General features: G+C 38.8%; 1 protein-coding gene and 1 long non-coding RNA gene across 5 annotated transcripts in view; both read left to right on the top strand.

Annotated features, from left to right (window-relative positions):
• MED13L (mediator complex subunit 13L) overlaps positions 1 to 15732 on the top strand; it is a 302742-nt gene that overhangs the window by 204229 nt on the left and 82781 nt on the right. The window lies entirely within an intron of this gene.
• Positions 616 to 4805, top strand: LOC145712967 (uncharacterized). Its single transcript, XR_014135854.1, has 3 exons — positions 616 to 927; positions 1172 to 2447; positions 2692 to 4805. It is a non-coding gene; the product is annotated as an uncharacterized LOC145712967 (long non-coding RNA).

Here is a 15732-nt window from a genome sequence, read left to right as displayed (position 1 = left end):
TTTACATGTAATATTGCCTTCTAGGGAAATTTAATTAGTGTCCTATTTTATATTTAACATAATTTTAAAACTATATCTTCAGGTCGGATTGTAAATGATTGATATGACACTGATGGTGAGGGTGAAAATACTTTTTTATTTTCTTGCTGTTCATTTATTATACTCAGCATACATAATGTGGGCTTGGTTATTTTTTCCTCTTTTTATTTTTATTTTATTTATTTAAATTTTTTAATGTTTGTTTATTTTTGAGAGAGAGAGACACACGCACACAGACTCTGAAGCAGACTCCAGGCTCCGAGCTGTCAGCACAGAGCCCAGTGTGGGGCTCGAACCCACAAACTGCAAGATCATGACCTGAGCCGAAGTCAGATGCTTAACCGACTGAGCCACTCAGGCGCCCCTATTTTTTACTTTTTTAAAAGAGCCTACCATAATGCCATGCATTGTGCTAGATGAGGGGCACTGACATTGGACAGGGTTGATGTGGTCCCTGTCCTCCCCTGCAGCACTGGTGGGACTCGGCTAGTGCTGCAGGGGTGAGAGTGGAATGCTCATAGGAAAGCAGTTGGCTCCTCTGGCAGCTGAGTCCTGCAGACGGCTTGCTTGTGTCTGTCTTTGCCAAAGCAAGCCTCTGGTAGACACGAGTATGAATGAGACCCTGGGAACGCCCTTCTCAGTGTGAGATCTAGTAACTAAGCTGTTGCAAAGCCTCTTGCCTTCCAGGCCTGCTTTCTTCCCCAGGTAGTCCTACTGCAGACATCTGAGGCACCAGATTCCAAAGTTTTTAAGAGCAGAGCAGTTTAACCAAATTACCCTCTCTCCATAAGAAGTAAGAACTAATAACCACTGTGTTTATATTGTTATGTTAGTAATATCATAGTAGTACCACAGTTAATAGCATGAAGAGTGTGTGTGTGTGTGTGTGTGTGTGTGTGTGTGTGTGTGTAGCACAATTTTTTTTTTTTTTTTTTAATGTTTTATTTATTTTTGAGACAGAGAGAGACAGAGCATGAACGGGGGAGGGGCAGAGAGAGAGGGAGACACAGAATCGGAAGCAGGCTCCAGGCTCTGAGCCATCAGCCCAGAGCCCGATGCGGGGCTCGAACTCATGGACCGCGAGATCGTGACCTGAGCCGAAGTCGGCCGCTTAACCGACTGAGCCACCCAGGCGCCCCTGTAGCACAATTTTAAAGCTGTATATTTCAATTAAAAAATCTTTTCATGGTGGTACTTGAAAAAGGCGTTTGTCTGATTAGTCTTAGGCTCTGCTGATGTTAATTTATCTAGGTCAGGGAGAATCTGTTGTAGAGGTATATGAAACTAGAGTATTTCTAGTGTTTAAAGGAAGTGGTGGCTTAGATGATCCAAAACAGTGTTTAATTAAAATGACTATTTTTTTCCTCCCTCACATTATACTCGATGCCTACTGCTAATAAAAAGCGGTTTGCTGGGTCCTTTTCAGGGCCGCCCAGAAGCTGACCCCTTCCTTGCTCTCATGGGTGGGACTAGATGTGGATAGAAGACAGAAGTGCCCTGAGTTGAATCATATCAGAAATAAGATGCTATCCTGAGGGTCTAGGTGAGTGATAGAGAAAGAGTACTCCACGTCCACAGAAGGGTGTTTTGGGCTGTATCCTGTGGAGCCTCCACGGGTGACCTTGAATTCACATCACTTTTCTCCCCTACTTCTGCCTGTGGAAGCATGTGCTATATATAACTCCAGCATTTGAAGAGTTTTATTGGTTTGGTTTTTGCCCTGCAGTTTAAGAAAAGACAAAGAGTTTGTTCAAGTATTTTGTTTAAGGTTATAATGTTTGATATTGTGACAGTGATTTAAATTTGTTACTCTGTATCCTAATTTTTGAAATGCTAACAGTAAGAATACATAAGACATAAGGTGTAACTTCAAGCCTTGTACTTGGTGCCTCGTTTATGTTTTATTTGCTCCTCAGTACTTCTGTTGTGTTACTCTAATACCTTTCCCCAATATTTTTTTAATGTTTATTTATTTTTGAGGGAGAGAGACAGAGTGCAAGCGGTGGAGGGGCAGAGACAAAGAGAGGGAGACACAGAATCCAAAGCAGGCTCCAGGCTCTGATGTGTCAGCACAGAGCCCAACATGGGGCTTGAACTCATGAACCATGAGATCATGGTCTGACCTGGAGTCTGATGCTTAACTGGCTGAGCCACCCAGTTGCCCCTATCTTTCTCCAATATTAATCATTTACATATACTTCATACGATGAAAACACTTTATTTATTTATTTATTTTGAGAGAGAGCATGTGCACTTGCATGTGTGCAGGGAAGAGGCAGGGAGAGAGAGAGACAGAATGGGAGTGAGAGAATCCCACGCAGGCTCTACACTGTCTGCACGGAGCTGGATGCAGGGCTCAATCTCACGAACCGTGAGATCGTGACCTGAACTGAAATCAAGAGTCAGAGGCTTGGGGCGCCTGGGTGGCGCAGTCGGTTAAGCGTCCGACTTCAGCCAGGTCACGATCTCGCGGTCCGTGAGTTCGAGCCCCGCATCAGGCTCTGGGCTGATGGCTTGGAGCCTGTTTCCGATTCTGTGTCTCCCTCTCTCTCTGCCCCTCCCCCGTTCATGCTCTGTCTCTCTCTGTCCCAAAAATAAATAAAAAACGTTGAAAAAAAAAAAAAAAAAAAAAAAAAAAAAAAAGAGTCAGAGGCTTAAGTGCCCTTAAAAACACCTTTATGGTTTAAAAATCATTCTGCAGAGTATGATTTTTGAGGGACATTGCCTGTGAAATCAAGCTTGTTTAAGCAGACTTGACATATAAATTGTAAGCTTTTATTCTGTTACATACGTTTAATATAAACCTATACATGGAAACAGTGTTTCACAACTGTCTTTCATACGCATGGCACCTCATTACTTCACTAGTAACCTCTGCATATATGTGTACCATGTTATGATTTGTAGTTAATATATTTTCTTACATTTGTAGTCACGAGTCAATCTAATCTAAAAGCCATGAAAAATTACTTATGTTCTAGAATGTTAGGAAGGGGGGAGGTAGAGGAATAGTTGGGAATACATGTACTTGAGAATACATTGTTGAAAATACAAATATTGAGAATATTTAAGAATACATAAAGAGTAAATATGGAAGTCCATATACCATTGTGTACTCTATTTTGCTGTCATTGTTTTACACTTGGCTAGATTGTTTTTAATTCACCTTTCCTTCCTGAATGGCATTATCCTTCCAGCAACATTGTTTAAGAACACTTACTAGCAACTTACCTCTGAAAGAAAGGTTTCCAGTTTCATCTTTTACGACCTTCAGTTAAATATTTGGGCGTCAAAAATAGGTATGTGAATGATGAACAAGATAGTAGAATAGTCTCTGCTCTGATTCTTTTGCATTATAGATAGAGATTACAAAGTGAAAGATGTTATTGCTTGTTTGTGTGATAGTGTTAACTTTGTTTTTGCTTTTAATAATCTTAACATGTGTTTCAGTTTTACTACATATACAGACTTATGCATACAATAATTATACAGACTTGTTTCAGTTTACTATGTATAGACTTATGAGTACAATAATTATAGACTTATCTCCAGAGTATATATGAGGGAAATAGTATATTTTTAGATGTTTAACATTGCTTAGCTTGAAAATAAACCGCTGAAAGTATATTTCCTTTGTGTCCTTGTTCACTTCTCAGAGTGAGAGTTCAGATCAGCCAATTAGGATGTGTGCCTCAAGTGGAATGGTGGATCTTAACGTCCTGACTTGCAGTTGGATGCATTTCATTTAGAGTTTGTTAAATATGAAGTAATTGGCACTTTTCAGTTTAAGTGTGCTAGCTGTTTCCTTTTCTTGGTCAGGAAGAAAATATACTTCATGTTTTTTTGATGAGCTACAGTTGAGTCCTTTTAGTATTTTAAAGAGTTTAAAACTATTTCTATTATATATTTTGCCAGAAATAAGTAAGGAAAATAAGTGAATTCTTGGTTGTTTGAGTCCTGGACTGAATAATAAAGCTATTTCAGAGTATGCAAGATCCAAAAACATATGAAATAATACATTTTAATGAACTGAATCCTATTTATAAATGTACTAGATGTAGATAGCTCAATGATTTAAAATGAGCCTTTAAAAAGTTCCTTTTGTAACCATCAGAGCTTTTATTTATTTATTTTTTTAACCAAGTCTCTTTCCCAAATTTAGATATTTTGAATAGCAAATATTTGAAAATTGGGGCATATTTTGACCTATGAGAGTCAGCTTTAATCATTGAAAAAAATGATTTTTTTTTTTGAAAGAGAGTGCAAGTGGGGAAGAGGGAGGGAGAGGGAGAGGGAGAGAGAGAGGAGAGAGAATATCCCAAGCAGGCTCCACACTTCCGATGCAAGGCTCGAACCCATGAATCTGAGCCAAAGTGGGACACTCAACTGACCCAGCCACCCAGGTTCCCCAAGAAATGATCATATTTTGCCAGATGGACATAAAGGTATTGAAACTGACATTCAGACTATCTCCATGTGTAAACTGTTGCAGACTATAATAAAGACCATTAGTCTGAGTCTGGGGTAGACCAGGCTTATCAAGCAGGAAAAGAGTAGTTAACCAGTATCTTATAAACAGAATGCTGGGCCGGGCGCCTGGGTGGCTTAGTCGGTTGAGCATCTGACTTTGGCTCAGTTCATGATCTCATAGTTAGTGGGTTTGAGTCCCGCATCTGGCTGTCTGCTGACAGCTCGGAGCCTGGAGCCTGCTTTGGATTCTGTGTCTCCCTCTCTCTCTGCCCCTGCGTGCACTGGCGCTCTCTCTCTCTCTCAAAAATAAAAATAAATTAACATTAAAAAAAGTTAAAGACTTATAAACAGAATGCTACATCTTCATTTATTAGATCATTGCCTAGAAAACTCTCCCTGGAATTTAAGTGCCCATGACAGAACATTCTGGCGTTAGTCATTTAGACGGTATGTAACTCTGGATGGCATGTGGATATTGAACCACTTGTAATGCAACTAATTAGCTCTACCCCTGAACAAAGTAAGGGACGTTATTAGAGCTGTGGCGTTTGGATGCTGGAGAGTTTGGCATCTCTTCTCAGGTTTACTGCTCCCGTGTTGTCATCCTTTGAGAGTATATCGTACTCTTCATGTAGAATGTGCCTCTGCCATTTCAGGAGGATTATTCAGTGTAATCTCTTTGGGACTCTTGTCTGCCTCACAGGGCTTTATTTTATGGGCTGTGTGTTTGAGCAACTTGGAATAATCTGCTATTCCTTCAGGTGTTAGCCAACTTCATTTTCTGTGAAATGACTCCACTGGTTTTCTCCAGGGGTTCTGCTGCTGGTCACTTTTGTTTCTAGGTTCACTTCATTCTACACAGGCAGATATTTAATTCTGGGGAGGGGAAAAGAGACAATTTTTATTCCCTCACCAGAATTATGTGGCTGTTTTGCCATTCATGTCAGTTGTGGAAGAAATGTGGTAACCAAAAACATAGAAGTAACTGCAGTATATTCCAGGTTTTCGTAAATCTGCCAAGTTAGAAAGACAAATTAAAGAGGTCTGTTAAGTTTTAAGGAAAGAAATAAAGATCAGAAGCCAAAGCAGAATTTATCTTTTATCTTTAGTAATTCATTTCTCTAGGATCATTAAGTACAATTTGAATTGGTACCCAAGATATTAATTTTTTCCTGTAATTACACAATCATTTAAGATTAGATAGAAAGTAATTTCTTAAAGAATGTGAGAGAGTCTTATCTGATGATGATTCTCCTGTTCCTCTCATTGCTATTCAGAGAATTCAAAGAAAACAAATGTAGTTAGGTTCTGAGTTTATCATCGCCAGCAATAGTTGGAAATGATTCTTCTGCTTAATGGTAGCTTGTCTGAGGGTCGGGTACTACAGATGTACATAGACATTCTGAATAAATAAGTTTTATTTATAAGTAGACACTGTGGGGTGCCAAAGCGAGGTTGTAGTTCTTTGTGAGAGTCCTCAGAGCTATTCTAGGCGTACTTACCTGTTTTCATGCCCTCTGTGACCCTGGGAAACCACTTCAAAATTAGATACTTTCCCCCCAGGTCCACTGCTTTTGAACTTGCATCTTATATTGAGAACAACAGCACTCCCACTGCATTAGCACGATCCTCATCGCCAGTGTGCTGTCAAAGCCACTGTGTGCTCTGTGTGTGTGCACGCAAGTATGTTCTTTAAACGCACGTCACCCTTGGTTATAATATAGTCTAGGTCTCGTTGTGCCACTCGTACAGATCAGGATAAAAGTCAAGTCGTTTATGCAGGGTTAATACATTTAGTTAGTGATATAGCCAAATCTCGAATTTTTGTCTGCTTCTGACACCCTTGCTTGTAATTCTTACCCTTGACCACTCTCCTGCATTCCTCAGAATGTTGCTGGTGTTGTGGTCAGGGTCTTATTCCAGCACATTTCTCTTCTGGCTGCCAGCAGCTCCTAAATTGCCCAGCAGATCTTGGTTTTATCCTTTGCTGTGGTTCTCTGGCTAATGGAGCTCATGGTTATATCCCACGTATTTGGGGAAACTTATTAAAGTTGGCAAAGTAGTTCTTTTGGGGTAGTCATGGCATTTTTAAGGCCTCTTCCAGCTCTGAAATCCCTTAATGTTGCGACTCTTCCCCTGAAAGCCAACTGGAAACGTTAAAATATAGGTCTTCGCAGGATGCAGTGTTTTGTTAGAGAACTAACTTCTCATGTGAATGTTTTGCTTCCTTACTTAGTCTTGCTGAAAGTAAGGATCATAAATTTATATGTTAATATATTCTCAGCAGCACATATTATCCTACTTGCAACGGGCCTTTTATAAGCAGTCATGTTCCTGTTGGAATTTTTTGAAGTTTTTTTATTGAAATATATGTATATTTACCCATCATAACCATTTAGTTCCATCCGCTTCTATAAAGGGAAGACACCCTGATGTCTAGCGTTCAGATCAAGGAATGAAATATTACCAGATATCTTGGAAGCCCCCTTTGTGTCTCCTCTTAGTCACTGCCTCCTGTCAAAGGAACCACTATCCCAACAACATCCACATGTAAACTGGAATAGGTTTTACATGGCTTTGAATTTTATTTAGGTAGAACAGTTTATACTGTTTCGTGTCTGGCTTCTTTCTCCCAACGTTGTATTTGTGCGATTCATCTGTATTGTCTTCAGTTGCGATTTGTTCATCTTAATGGTGTATAATCTGTGGTATGGAATATGCCACGATTAATTGATGGACATTTGTTTGGTGACAGTTTGGCACTATTATGAGTAATCCTGAAAAGAACATTCTTGTCCTTGTTTTCTGTTGGTGTCTACCTAAGAGTAGAATTTTACCGAGTCATAGAGTAGTAGACACATGCTCAGCTCCAATAGGTATTGTCCGTCAGTTTTCCACAGTGGCGATGTAGACTCCCAACAGCATTGTATGAAAGTTTCTCTTGTTCTGCATCCTTGTCAGCACTGGGAATTGCCTATTTTAATTGTTTCAACCATTTTGGTACCCATAAACTTTTTACTAATGATTGCGTTACTTTAAAAGAGTTTTAACTTGACCGAGTAACAGAGTTACATGACTAGGTATTAATGGTAGTACGAAAGCTATTCTTTGCTGAATATTTTTGAAAGCTAAGCTTAAAAAAAAGCCATGTACAAATGAAAAGTACTCAACAGGCCTAGGAGCGTCACAGTCTTGGAGATCTAAATAGCATATATTCAAAGAGAATGTACAGGTGGAGTGGTGGATGATACTGAAGCGTTATTACTGTTATGTGGTTGGCCTCTTAGATTGGGTTTTATTAGGAATATGGGTCGGTTTTTATTGAAGGTTTTGCACACATTAAACCAAGGGAAAGACTATTCAGGTGACAAATGAGATTTGATATTGTCTGGAGTAGAATTTGGATACCAGAGTCTAGAGTACCAGAAAACATAACAGGAAACGAGGATGAGGTTACTGGACCCAAGACTTTATTTGGTGCGTGCGTGTGTGTGTGTGTGTGTGTGTGTGTGTGTGTGTGAAATGTTTGTTAAGTTTCTTTCAGTTGTTGAACTCCGTTTTTCAAATGAAATTGGTGGTTGATGACCATTTGCGTTGACATGTGATGGAGGGTTAAGGATGGGAAACCTTTCTCTGGTGCGCTGTGAGGCATCACTGAGAAACCCTGGGGCTTCCTAGAATACAGTTGGTCGACAGTCATTCTAATGTAAAAGAAGAGATGGGTGTGACCGAGCGCTGGGCTTGTGTGCCAAAGATGAGGTTTGATTCTCTGCTCTGCCTTTGCCTCGGTGACCTTCCTTGAGTTTGCATGATCATCAAAATGAGAATACTCACATCCCCTAATGAACATTATAAAGGAAAAAGAGCTTTAAGAGCTTCAGTGAGCTGGTGCAAGCCTTTGCCAGCAGTTATCAAAATACATGTATCTTTTTCATGCCAGTTCAGTTAAGTTTATAAAGTTCAGTGCTTTGAGAAGGATATTTCCTCAGCCTGGTCTGAATTTGAAACATGGTTTTACCTTTGACAAACTGACTCTGGGCAAGTCGCTTCAACTGTCTGTGTCTTTGTTTTCTTACCACTTCAGAGCAGAGAGAATAATATAATGCCTACTTCAGAGTTACTGCGGGAATTTAAGGACTTAATGTATGTAAAGCATTTAGCGCCTGGCAAAGTAAGCGCTCAGTAAATGTTTTTTAGCTGCGTATTTGTGTTTTCTTTCCTGCAATGTCTTCCTTTCTAATCTTTCAGTCTCAGCTTATCAGAATCCTAAAAATCCTCCCAGGCTCGCCTTTAGTCCTATGTCATCCACAGAGCCTCTGGATTCTCACAGCTAGAATCATCTCTTCTGAAATTTTATAGAAACCTATACTTTTCCTCTGTACCCTCTGTTATACTTCTCTACAGCCATATTTCATATTTTCTCCTAGAAATAGAAGTTCTATATGTAAATATAAGATCCTGCAGGATAGGGATTATGTTTTATTCATGTTTGTAATTCCCTAATTATGTGACATCTTTCTAGGAATTTAGAAGTTACCCAATAAAAAAGAATTTTTATTCTTTCATAAGAAACTCTAAAATTAGTACTCTAGATTTCTTGATAGTTCTCACATAGTGCCTGACACATGGAGAAAATGTTTTCTGTAAATCTTTCAGAAAGATAGATATGTGCATAATAAATGGAATAATGGATTATAAATTTTATTTTCCAGAAAATGTCTTAGGCTTCTTCAGCGCTTTTGCAAGATAGTAATCGCAAGGCTTACCTTACATTACTGCATTGCCCGTTGTTTCGTTGAAATGTATTTGACGTCTTCATTTAATCAAAATACATTAAACTCTCAGATTTTCAGTTATAAATTATTCTTGTAAATTCTTTCTTATTAATTTTTATAGTTGCTTAACTTCTCCTGTGCACCCAATACCCTGTTCAGCCCCTCCCTTGTCCAAGTTTATGAGTGTGTCTCAGAGACTGAGTATATAAGCAGGTTGTAATAGTAGCTAAAGCAAAACAAGATTGGAATGGTTTTAACTTGTCAAAACTGTGTAATGCAAACCAGAGTCCAACACATGATCAGTGATTTTTGTTCTTAACTGGCTGACATTTAAGAGTGAATGATGCTTTCCAGCTTTTTTCCCCACAAAGATCACAATTGATTTAACACCCTTTTAGGATGACACCAAGACATTTTTCTCAGTGGATGATGAAGAATTAATTTCTAGAGTGTAGCTCAGTAAAATCTTGAAGCAGTTTCCCCATTAGTCACTGCTTTTAGATTTCCGTCTGCTGTGGAACCAAAGGGATGCCTTCAGACATCCAAAATTGAGTTTTTGACCCAGTAAGACCCACTAAGACCTAACAACACTCCCTCTCAGCCTTTGTATTTGCTAATGACTTTCATCATCCTTCTAGGCTGACCTTTTCGGTCTCTCTGTCCTGTGTGTCAGGCCGTCTCTTTGAGGTAAGAAAAGACAAGTCAGTCACAGCTTCGAATTCTTATCCTTGTCCTGTGCAAGACGTTTACCCCAAGAAGCTGTCTCTCTGCTTCTTAGCTTTATGAAGTGTATTTGTGGTAGTTAAGCACATGATACATTTTGGACTTCAGAAACTGAAAACAGGCTGGCCATAGCTGCTGTTGAATTGAGGGTCAAGCTAGAATTTGATTGAAGCTTTTGGCATGTGATTTCATAAAGTACACATCTCTGTGGCTGTGGTTCACCTTATTCCTTGTCTTCATAGCAACTGGTGTGGCTGCTCAGTAGCTATCTCTCTTAATTTAATAATTGGTTGCAGTTTATCATTACTTTTTGCAGATGACCCTGTAGTCAACTTTTGCTTCTCAATGATAGAGTTAATATTTGAGCTAATTAGAAATAATTTTTCATATGTGATTTTATTTTTTAATTTTTAAAAAGTTTTTTAAAGTGTTTTTTAAAAATAAAAAATATTAATGTTTTAAAAAATTCATTGAGAGAATGCATGCACATGCATACCCCAGGTTGGGGAAAGGGGTTGCGGGAGGGGCAGAGAGAGAGAGGGAGAGAGAATCTCAAGCAGGCTTTGCTCAGTCAGTGCAGAGCCGGACCCAGGGCTCGAACTCAGGAACTGTGAGATCGTGATCTGAGGCAAAATCAAGAGTGAGAAAGTTAACCGACTGTGCCACCCAGGTGCCCCTCCTGTGTGATTTAAAAAAAACTTTTTTAACGTTTTATTTATTATTGAGAGACAGAGACAGAGCATGAGCAGGGGAGGGGCAGAGACAGGGGGAGACACAGAATCCGAAGCAGGCTCCCGGCTCTGAGCTGTCAGCACAGAGCCCTATGCAGGCCTCCAACTCACAAACCATGAGAGAGCCGAAGTCAGACACTTAACCGACTGAGCCACCCAGGTGCCCCTCCTGTGTGATTTTAAAAGAGACTGCACAGACTATTTACTTTCCTTATGGGGAGAGTGAAAATGTATTTCTGGTTTTAAAAAATAATTTAAATAAAATACCACTTAATTGCATTCTATTATTTTATCTTGGCAAAATAGGTCTTTTTTTTAATTGAGGTAAAATTATATATTTCTGGTGTGCACCATTATAATTCAGTATTTCTGTGCACTACAAAGTAATCACCATCATAAGTCTAGTTACCATCCATCACTGTCCAGTTGAGCCTCTTGACCTCCTTCCCCTCTAGTAACCACCAGTCTGTTCTGTCTTTGCATTTTTGTTTTGCTTGAGTTTGTTTTGTTTTTCAGATTCCCCATATAAGTGAAATCATATAGTCTTCCTCCATCTGATGTACTTTATTTAGCATAAATACAGGTCCATTCGTGTTGTCACAAATAGCAAGATCTTTTTTTCATGGTTAGTAGTATTGTGTGTATGCATGCGTACATACATAAATGTGTATGTGTAGATCTGTGTGTGTGTGTGTGTGTGTGTGTGTGTGTATCTATGTATCTATGTATACATCATCTTGACCCATCCAGTGATAGATCCTCAAGTGGTTTCCATATCTGGGCTATTGTAGATAATGGTGCAGTGAACTTAGGGGTGGATATATCTTTTTGAATTAGCGTTTTCATGTTCTTTGGATACATTCCCTGGTAGTTCTATTTTCCATTTTTTGAGGGATGTGTCTTCTGTTTCTAGATGTTGAGATGTTATGTAATATTCTTTTATATTTTCATTCTGTTGCAATTGCTCATAATGTAGAATCTACAGACAACCCTTTTCCTTAGGATTTGACTTCATAAAACATTGGCTTCCTAATTTACATATTTTTGCGTGTACTTCACGCGTACGGTTTGTACAATGTACATTTTCGAAGTATATTGTTAGATATCTGAAAAGCGAGCATTTCTATTAAGTTTGAAGAATTTATGTTTCTTGAACTATGAACTTGAACGAGTGAATCCGGATTATCTATAAATGGAGTTTGCATAACTATTTAGTAAAAAAAAGAAATACTATTTTCTTCTAAGTAGTGTGTGCATTTAATTCATAGGGAGACAGCTTTAGTTCATTTTACTGCTTTTGCATTAGCCGGGCTTTGCTTCCTGTCACTAGTTATTAGAACGTCTCAGTAGTGTTCCTTCTTTACTTCCCATTCTGTAGATAGGTTTATTTTATAGAGAGTTTTAGTATCGATTTTGCCTATTGCATGTGTACGGAGAAATTTTATAGTCTGCAGACTTGCCTAAAACAGTTTTGGTGAAGTTATCATTTCAGTTGTCAGATTTATTGTACATTCTCCGTGATTTTCCAAATGTATATACTGCCCTGGCCTCTTAAGGTACCAACACTGGGAAAGCCATACACTCTATCTTGAGTCACGTGGGAGCTAATTGAACTCTCAGAGTGGAAATTTTAAAGTCCATGAAGTTATACCTGGAAGAATGTAGTTGTGAATTATGGTTTGGGACTTTAACCACATTTTGGAAGGCCAACATCATGAAACATTTTCATGTTATCAGAATGTTAAATCGGGCTTTACTGCAATACCTGATCTTTCAAACAACTTTAAAACTTTTCTTGACTGCATGCAAAGAAATGGATCTTCACCTTGCAACTCAGTTTACATGTGTCCATGTCTCTTCTTTCTTTTTTATTTAACTTTATTTTTTATTTTTTAAAATTTACATCCAAATTAGTTAGCCTATAGTGCAACAATGATTTCAGGAGCAGATTCCGTAGCACCCCTTACCCATTTAGCCCATCCCCCCTCCCACAACCCCTCCAGCAACCCTCTGTTTGTTCTCCATATTTATGAGTCTCTTCTGTTTTGTCCCCCTCCCTGTTTTTATATTATTTTTGTTTCCCTTCCCTTATGTTCATCTGTTTTGTCTCTTAAAGTCCTCCTATGAGTGAAGTCATATGGTTTTTGCCTTTCTCTGACTAATTTCACTTAGCATAATACCCTCCAGTTCCATCCCCATAGTTGCAAATGGCAAGGTTTCATTCTTTTTGATTGCCGAGTAATACTCCATTGTATATAGATACCACATCTTCTTTATCCATTCATCCATCGATGGACATTTGGGCTCTTTCCATACGTTGGCTGTTGTTGAAAGTGCTGCTGTAAACATGGGGGTGCACGTGTCCCTTCGAAACAGCACACCTGTATCCTGTGGATAAATGCCTAGTAGTGCAATTGCTGGGTCGTAGGCTAGTTCTACCCCCATACTGTTTTCCAGAGTGGCGGCACCAGCTTGCGTTCCCGCCAGCAAAGCAAAAGAGATCCTCTTTCTCTGCATCCTCACCAACATCTGTTGTTGCCTGAGTTGTTAATGTTAGCCATTCTGACAGGTATGAGGTGGTATCTCATGGTGGTTTTGATTTGTATTGCCCTGATGATGAGTGATGTGGAGCATTTTTTCATGTGTCGGTTGGCCATCTTGGATGTCTTCTTTAGAGAAATGTCCATTCATGTCTTTTGCCCATTTCTTCACTGGATTATTTGGTTTTGGGGGGTTGAGTTTGAAAAGTTCTTTATAGATTTTGGATACTAACCCTTTATCTGATGTGTTGTTTGCAAATATCTTCTCTCATTCTGTCTGTTGCCTTTCAGTTTTGCTGATTGTTTCCTCATCCCAGGTATTTTCTTAATGTTTATTTTAGTTTGTAAGATATAGTCATAAATGAGGCTAGGTTTTCAGTTGGCTAACCTTTCCTTTATCATTTGAATATTTGGGGCAAAGTGTCCATGCATGTTATATTTTTAGATCCAGTACTTATATATAGTTACAACGGCCTGCTTTGAATATTTGTAAATCTTTTTAACAGAAAGCACTTATTTGACAGTGATTATGGCAGTGAACTCTCCATATTTCACTTACTTTTTTCTAACTCTGCAAATGATTCATGTATCACTGTTTCTTTTGCTATGCCAGCACTTCAAATGCCTTTTTTTTTTTTTTTAAGTTTATTTATTTTTGAGAGAGTGTGCACACACACAGGAGGGTAAGAGTAGGGGCAGGGCGGAAAGAGAGGGAGAGAGAAAGAAAGAATCCCAAGCAGGCTCCACAGTGTCAGCGTGGAGCCCAGTGTGGGGCTTTAACTCATGAACTGTGAGATCGTGACCTGAGCCAAAATCAGTAGTCCTTGCTTGGGACATGAGGGTGGCTCAATCAGTTATGCATCCAGTTCTTGATTTCAGCTCAGGTCATCATCTCACATTTCGTGAGATCGAGCCCCGCTTCAGGCTCTGCACTGACAGCATGGAGCCTGCTTGGGATTCTCTCTTTCCCTCTCTCTCTACCCCTCTTCCATATGTGCTCTTTCTCTCCCAAAATAATTAATTAAACTTTGAAAAGAGAAAAAATAAAAAATAAATTAAAAAAATAAAAAAGAGTCTACACTTAACAGACTGAGCCACCCAGGCGCCCCTAAGTGTTTTCTTTAGAAAAAAGACTGATTTAAAAAGATAAGTGATTTGTTTGGGGCGCCTGGGTGGCGCAGTCGGTTAAGCATCCGACTTCAGCCAGGTCACGATCTCGCGGTCTGTGAGTTCGAGCCCCGCGTCGGGCTCTGGGCTGATGCCTCGGAGCCTGGAGCCTGTTTCCGATTCTGTGTCTCCCTCTCTCTCTGCCCCTCCCCCGTTCATGCTCTGTCTCTCTCTGTCCCAAAAATAAATAAAAAACGTTGAAAAAAAAAAAATTCAAAAAAAAAAAAAAGATAAGTGATTTGTAGTTAATGTTACTGAAATTATGTAGTATATTCTAGAAGATTTGTTCTTACTTTTTTTTTTTTTTGTAATATACAATGTAAATTTTTAAATTGAATTCATTTTAATTTCAAGCCTTTTGGTTATTGGAAATATGTTCTTCCATGATGGTTTACGAGCAATTATCTTCACTTGTGCTTTAACAGGAATGACTTCAGAGCTGAGCCTCTTCCAAAACAGGCAGTCGCTAAGTGCCTAAAAATAAAGGTGGTTTTAGTTGTGTCTTTGTTTTAATCTAGGATAGAATGTCACTGAAAATAGTAACATTCTTTAGGGGAAAACATGTTAAGTAGTATAACCTGTTTTTGTTAGCATATGTCTAATGGAAAGTGCTGGTCTGTATATGAAAAACAGAGACTTTTGTTTGATATTAAGGCAGAAACAAGTGGGTCACTTTCATTTTGCTAGGGAGCAAATGTCTCATTGTAGCCTACTTCCTTTGTAGCCAATAATTATGCAGGATCTGATATTGAGTTGTTAGCTGTTTCCTTGGGAACAAGGTGTAAGTAGAAACAATGTAAGAATATTGGAATATCATTGTGTCTCCTAAGTTTTAAAAAACTATTAAAAGACACAATGATTTAAAAAATAGAAATCAATGGGAGCAATGACTGTCTAACTTAATGCACTGCCCTACCTCCCAGGTAGAAGACATTAGGAAAGACTGCAAGATATGGATAACTTAGCTCCTTTTTCTGTGCTTTTCTGGGTATTAAAAAGATAAAACTTTATTCTGATACATAGATTTGTTTATCTCTTAAACATTACCAATTGAAGAATGTTCCCACATGGTATTACAAGGTACACTTCTTGTTTTGTCTACCTGTAAAATGGATTTCCTTTCCATTTTCACTGTCCTGTTCTAGATTTTTATCACTAAACTCTGAGATATTGCACCAAGCCTTTTAATATTTTTGTGCTTCTTTCCTTACATCTCATTACCCTGTCCCTCCACACACACACACACACCTCATCCCAACACTAGTTCCTGACAAGATCAGATGTAAA

The sequence above is a fragment of the Panthera onca genome, chromosome D3, assembly GCF_046562875.1.
Source record: "Panthera onca isolate mPanOnc1 chromosome D3, mPanOnc1 haplotype 2, whole genome shotgun sequence".
In the NCBI taxonomy this organism is placed as follows: Eukaryota; Metazoa; Chordata; class Mammalia; order Carnivora; family Felidae; genus Panthera; species Panthera onca.
The sequence above is the reverse complement of the archived record's forward strand: the minus strand, read 5'-3'. Positions and strand labels throughout refer to the sequence as shown.